At 42.9% G+C, this 7,466-nt stretch overlaps 1 pseudogene; it reads left to right on the forward strand.

Moving 5' to 3' along the window:
- Nucleotides 1–4,631: 4,631 nt before the first annotated feature.
- LOC101568869 lies at nt 4,632–5,965 on the forward strand (annotated as a pseudogene).
- Nucleotides 5,966–7,466: the final 1,501 nt, after the last annotated feature.

Raw genomic sequence — 7,466 nt, forward strand, 5'->3', positions numbered from 1 at the left:
TTCTTCTTCTTCTTCTTCTTCTTCTTCTTCTTCTTCTTCTTCTTCTTCTTCTTCTTCTTCTTCTTCTTCTTCTTCTTTCTTCTTCTTCTTCAACATTTCTTGAGAAACTCCTTGGCCAATCATGTACACAAATTCCAATAGGAAAAGGGCCAGGGAGATAGCTCTGGCCAGCAAGCCCAAGGTCCTGAGTTTGATCTGCAATACAAGAAGAAGAGGAGGAAGAGGAGGAGGAGGAGGAGGAGGAGGAGAGATAAAATTTAATAGAGAGGCAGAGGAGAGCTAAATTCACTTAGGAAAAACCTTTCTAAAACAAGCTAGAAAGTTATAATTTTTTCCCAGTATTGGAGATTGAACTCAGGAGTGCTTATTCTACTAAGCTATCTCCCCAGTGCCCAGTGGAGGTATATGATAATTGGACTTTTTAAAAAAATTCTCTTTTCAAAGAGAAAACATATTCTTACTCTAAAGCATCCCTGAGCAGCCAATTTTCATGTTGTAGGCTATTTTCATGAATTATAGAGCACTGTGTTGCTTTCCCAATGTTTTGTTCCACTGTGAGTCAGGACATACATTTATCTCTAAAATTATCACTTAGTTCCTCATGTTTTGAGTGATATTAAGCAACAGTAGCTTCACTTTAGGGCTGGGGAGATAGCTCCGTAGAATAAGTGCTTGCTTGGGCAAGCACAGCGTCCTGAGTTCAGTTCCCGCTACTGTCAAAAAAAAAAAAAAAGTTTCACTTTACTTTCATTAATAGCAGTTTTCTTCACTTAGTACTATATAAAAGTGGCTAAATTCTACTCATTAAAATTTTTCTAGAATGCTTGCTTGTCTGTGGTGGATATGCAACTTCTTAATGTTGAAACAAGTTATCAGTGGGATTCGATTTGAGTTTGGATCTGAACAGTCCATAAAGATCCATGTGTCTAAGGCTGTGTCTACAAGATGGTGAAACTAGAGAAGGGTGGAACCTTTCAGGGGGCGGATTTAGTGGGAGGTCTTTAGGTCACTAGGGATGTGCTCTTGAAGGGATTGTGGGACCCCACCCTACTCCACTTCCTGGCTATCAGGCAAGAAGTTTTATTCCTCCATGCTCTCCCAGGCATCACCATCCCACCAGAGGTTCAGAGAAAGTGGTGTTGCTCCACCTTGGATTGTGACTTCTAAAACTGTGAGCCAGAATAAATCTTTGCTCCTTATAATTTACTTTTTTCAGGCATAGGGGTAAAAAGATGACTAGCAGATGCTAATGCAGGCTTTATTTTTGTTTCTTTGTTCTGTACAAGACAAATTAATCCATAAAAGAATATGTTTAGTTGCTGTGAAAGACCCAGAAAATGTTGGAAATCCTTCTTAACTTCAGCATATAAAAATTATAAATAAACTGGAGCAGTAAAACAACAAAATCTGAAATGTACGCTACTGCTCCATAGAAAAGGGGAAACATTGGTAAATAAATGTACATGAAGCTACAAATCAGAGCATCAAACTAGACGGGATGTGAGGACCTGAAGAGGGAAGTGGATGCTGCACTGGGAGTGGGTGCTGCATCTACAGATGGACCTCAGGGAGAAGCAAGTAATACCAGCAAGAGTCCGATGTAGTACAGTGGATGGGAGCACCTGAATGCATAAATGTTGTGCATGAAGACACTGGAGGGACTGGAGAGGCACTAGCTAAGCAGTAAACAGAAGAGCCAGTAGCACTGGAAAAAACTAGAAAGGAAATTTGTAGACCAAAATTACAGAAACTGAAGTTCTAGCAATACAATGAAAAGATTCAACAGTATAGTCAGTGAAGAATAATTTCCAGATTAAAAGACTGATGAGAAAAACACACATAATTTAAGTATTGAGATATATAAGGGTGAAAGATACGAAATCTAAGAAGAATAAAATAAAATGATGTCAATTAACATATGCTGATTAAATTCCAGTAAAGAATGAGATAAGGAAAAAGGGTAGTGTTGAAAAGAGATTACTCAGAACATTCTCAATTTGAAGTTGAATAAGCACAACAAACCCTAATAAGAAACACAAAAAGAAATTACACCTAGATAAATGACAAGAAAATTGCAGTCTATGAAATTAAAAAATGAGAGCCTTGGATTTATGAGACAGAATCAATAATAACTCAGAAAGGATTTGACTGGCAGCTATGGGCCCAATAAATGCCACAGAACTGAATGATTTTAATATTTCCATACAAAACCATTGTCAGCTTCTACTTCCCTGTTTAACTTGAGTGTGAAGGTAAAATTAAGATATTTTTAGTCATATTAAGACTTGAGAGAGTATGTCTTATGGAGATAAATTTTCTGGGAATCATCTGCTGCCAGTGCTGAAGTCACTGGAAGTTTAAATTCTCACTGGTAGAAGTGAAATAACAAAGGAGCAGCTGGAGGTGCATTTGTTGGACCGAGGCTGATCATCATTCTTCCTTTCTTATTATTTTTTATTAATTTTATTGAGAAAATTGCAATGTGACGCTTCAAAACAGGTTGGTAGGAGAGTTATAACAATTAATGCATTGCATGTTGTTGACTTTGTAGTAGTCATTCATAGCTCAAGATGCAGACGTGATATCCTGTCCAAACACTATTAGTACAGATCTTTCTTCTCAGTGAATTAAGAGAAAGGAGCTATATATCTATCCTAACTATTTTGTATATACAGATACAAGATTGTCCTTCATTTGTATCCCCTTTTTTTGTTTATGTCCCTGCCTGAGTGGGGATGCAAAAGGATTGCAGAGCTGTTTCCCAGGAGTTTTGCAGTTCGATTTTAGCAGTGATTAAGGACAATACTCACATGGACGATAGATTTTCTGTGGATTTTACTGCTTCTCTTTGCCTTCAAAGTTGTGGAATTCTTTTTCCTTTGCTGGCGAGTCAGCAGAGGCTTGTGGGCCATGCACTGCATTTGTGTGCATTCAGTCTGCATGGAGAGTCTCTGTGTCTCCGTCTCTCTCTCTCTCTCTCTCTCTCTCTCTCTCTCTCTCTCTCTCTCTCTCTCTCTCTCCCTAAGCAGATGGGAGCAATGTGCCTTGGATCTTGAAATAATGATAGGAACTGAGTTAATTTTGCCTTTGTGATAGTCTTTGTGTATAGTTTTTCTTTTTTTGTTTTTGCAATGACAGATGATATCTGTGAAAGAGCAGTTTTTAACAAAGTGACTTTCTGCCTATATATGAAGTGTGGCCAAAGGGTCACAAGCTTGTGCAAGTTTTACAAAAAAAAAAAAAAAAAAAAAAAAAAAAAAACCTTTAACTGGAAAGTTAGAGAAGATAAGAATGGACTCCGAGGTAGGTAGCTGCAGGGAATACCCTCCTGCACAGGGCACAGGGCACAGGGCACAGGGCACAGACTCTCCACCCACAACGGCTGCTCATCCTCTCAGTCCTGGTGTCACAGTTCTGGAATCCACACGGTATCTATTGGGAATATGTCGTTCCAAATGAAGAAGCACGATTTTTAGCAAAAATGGCTTTTAACTTCTCAGAAGAAAACGAAAAATCACACTTTTAAAGAGTAGTAAGTAAGAATGCTTCCTGTTGCCATCCCTATAGTGGTGCCTGACTGTGGCAGGACTTGTTCATAGTACATCTGCAGTACCCTGTAGGAGGAGCTCCTTTATTGGCTGGTACAATCATGTCCCTGCTTCTTCAGGTGCTGGCTACTAACAACTCACAGATGCTATTCTTCTTGAAAGAAATGTCTTGAGGTGATGGTACCCAGAAGTCCTGGTCCTATTTCTTTTGCTAATCATACAGAAATTATAGAGTAGATACATTATGAAGAAAGTGGTTTATCACGGCTCATGTTTGTGGACCAAGGAAGAGAGACAGTGTCTGGCAAGGTGCTTCTGGCTGGGTGGGTCTAGAACCGGTTCGGGACATCACATGCTAAAACACTGGGAGCACACAAAAGACCGAGCCAACTGCCTTTTACAGAAGACTACACTCCAGAGATAGCCCAATAACTATACCTATAAGGGGACTAATACATTCTGTGAGGGAAGAGCTCTAGCCACATTTTTAATATCCTGCCTCTTACTATTTCATAGAGAAGACCAAACTTGCACTTGAGTTTTGGAGGACACAAGCCATACATCATCTGGAAGGTGGTGCACCAGCCTCGAGGAAAGCTGCACGCCATCCCTGCGAGGAGGTACAGTGGCAAGTGGCAACTCAGTTCCGCTGGTTTGAGAGGAGGTCAAAAGCAAATCATCAGATGACTCACGTGGAAGATGCAGGTGGTAGAATCCATGCTTTAAGACCAGAAGAGTGCTGTGATGGATGGTGATGATGTTGATGATGACAATGACTTTGACAGTTGCCATGGGAGCCAACGTTCCTGTGACAGAGGTTCCATCCCTGGTACTGCATGGTACACCGGCCCTGCCCCCAGGTGAGTTGGCACATGCCTGTAATCCCAGTGTTGGGGAGGCTGAAAACAGCAGAATCACTACAAGTTCAAGTATTTGGTGTAACGAGACCCTGCACCAAATACATAAAGAAAAAACAAAACAAATAAAACCAGAGAGCAGCTCACCACTTCAATGCACATCTCAGTGTCTATAGCATCCTCCTTTTCCTTCTGGGCGATGAGATCCAGTAGCCAGAAATCCAACATGACAATTCTCAAAATGCACGCCTGAGAGATTTTTGACTCTCATGGGAACCCCACTGTGGAAGTTGACCTCTACACCTCCAAAGGTCTCTGCCAAGCTGCTGTGCCCAGTGGGGCTTCCACTGGCATCAACAGGCCCTGGAGTTGCATGACAATGACAAGACCCCCATCTGGGCAAGGGTGTGACAAAGGCTATTGAACACATCAATAAAACTATTGCCCCTACACTGGTTAGCAAGAAACTGAATGTCATGGGGCATAAGATTGATAAGCTGATGAGCGAGATGGACAGGACTGAGAATAAATCCAAGTCTGGGGTGAATGCCATCCTGGAAGTGTCTCTTGCCATGTGCAAGGCTGGCACTGTGGAGAAGGGGGTGCCACTGTACTGCCACACTGCTGACCTGACAGGTGACCCTGAGGTCATCTTGCCTGTCTCTGCCTTCACTGTGATCAACGGTGGCTCATACGCCAGCAACAAGCTGGCCATGCAGGAGTTCATGATCTTACCTGTGGATGCAGCCAGCTTTAAGGAGGCCATGCACTTCAGGTCTACCATAACCTGAAGGATGTCATCAAGGAAAATTACTGCAAGGATGACACCAATATGGGTGACGAAGGTGACTTTGCACCTAACATGCTGGAGAATAAGAAAGCCCTGGAGTTGCTGAAGACTTCCATCAAGAAGGCCGGCTACTCAGACAAGGTGGTCATCAGCATGTATGTGGCCCTGTCCCAGCTCTTCAGTTCTGGGAAGTACAATCTGGTCTTCAAGTCTCCTGATGACCCCAATAGGTACATCTCACCTGATCAGCTGGGCAACATCTACTAGTTCTTCATCAAGGCCCACCCAGTGTTGTCCATCAAGGACCCCTTCAACCAGGATGACTGGGGCACCTGGAAGAAGTTCACGGCCAGCGCCAGTATCCAGGTGGTGGGCGACAACCTCACAGTGACCAACCCCAAGTGCATCACCAAAGCTGTGAATGAGAAGGCCTGCAACTGCCTGCTGCTCAAAATCAGCCAGATCGGCTCAGTGACTGAGACTGCAGGCGTGCAAGCCTGGTTCAGTCCAATGGCTGGGACATCACAGTGTCCCACCAGTCCTGGGAGACAGAAGACACCTTCATCGCTGACCTGGTGGTGGGATTGAGCATGGGGCAGATCAAGACCAGTGTGCCCTGCTGATGTGAGTACCTGGCCAAGTGCAACCAGAACCTCAGAATCGAGGAGGAGCTGGGTAGCAAGGCCAAGTTCATCAGTTGGAGCACAGAAACCTCCGGAGCAAATAGGCCATGGCAGGCCAGGGCCCAGGCCTCAGGCCCAGGTAGCTAGGTCCTCTCCTGCCACCAATTCTTTAGATGCCATCAGGGCCACCCAGGGCCTGTGACCCCAGCCATGGTCGTCATGCTTGTCACCTTGTGTCCCACTGTGTCTGGAGTCTTGTGTGTGCCCCCGGCCAGGTCCCCAGTGGTTCTGTTGTGAAATAAACCCCAGTGCCCAGGAGGACCAAAAGAAAACAACAGCAACAAAAACCATAAAACAAACAAACAAACATCAACAACAAAACCAAACAAACAAAATAAAGTTCCTGTGACAGTGAAATGGAGCCAGAATGGACATAGGGATACAGGCATAGGGACTGCAGACCTCCTGGACTCAGGTGATAAAACAGCAATGTGAATACATATTTGAGGAGTCAAAATGTGACAAAACAGTCATGCAACCAAGTGGAATACTGCAATGTTGGAACTAGGTCCAAAAATATAGCGAAGTTCTTCGCAGTGCTGAGGGGTATAAGATAGAATGCTCCCACTGGCATTTAATGTTGGAAACTGTAACAGGAAATGATGCAAGATGCTGTGAAGCACACTCAGGCCGAAGTGCAAGTAATGCATTCTGTGCGCACCGACAGGCACATTCAGGGATGTGTGTGTGTGTTGTGACACCTCACGAGCTGAGGTGAAAGCATGCACAGGTCTGCTGTGCTCAGCAGGGACTGCTCATGGTGGTTGCAGGAATGGGAAAGCCTTACTGCAAAGTGATGGGTCGAAATATGGTGCAAAAAGTTATTCCCTTGTGGATGAAGACTTATGATGCTTTAAATTTACACATTTGTGCTGGAACTCAACCACCAGGTCCTTTTTAAAAAATGAATAAGTCAAATGATGCCATGAACAGACTTACTGCTCCTATCCCCAAACTAATCAGAACATGAAATTTGACAATTGGTTTACCAGTTTTCAATTATACTACATTTTTCTATCAAAGCACAAGCTCACTGGCACAGAAATTATATACAAGAACAAAGCAGTTGTTCCAAATGAAATATTATAATTTCAAGACAGCCAATTGCATAGTACAATCTTTGTGTTTCAGTAAGACCATAACATTAGCTTCATACGGGGGAAAAAAGGAACAACATGGTACTTCTGATGTTAACATTGCACTATGTTGGAAATACTGATAGGGAAACCTTGGAGGAACAGGAGCCTGAGACGGAAAGTCTAAAACAAACTGAACATGCAGTAGATGCTGATGAGATCTGTGGCAACTATGAGGTCATTTAAAACACAAAGCATTGCAGTGGTTATATTTACTGCATACTAAGCATATATGACATAAATAGCTTGCTAGTTTACAAAGAAAATAGAAAGTGCAAAATATTACGGGGAAATTTTCTTAGAGGATTGAAGAGAATCTCTTAGAGCTCATAAGAGATCATTTATGTGGAGCAGCAGAAGAAAAATGATGTTTTTGTCCAGGTAACTGTGCAACAGAATTGTGAAGCACACTAGTGGCATAGCACACAGAAGCCGATGGCCACCACAGAAAG

Source organism: Octodon degus, unplaced genomic scaffold (assembly GCF_000260255.1).
Source record: "Octodon degus isolate 3935 unplaced genomic scaffold, OctDeg1.0 scaffold00101, whole genome shotgun sequence".
Lineage (NCBI taxonomy): Eukaryota > Metazoa > Chordata > Mammalia > Rodentia > Octodontidae > Octodon > Octodon degus.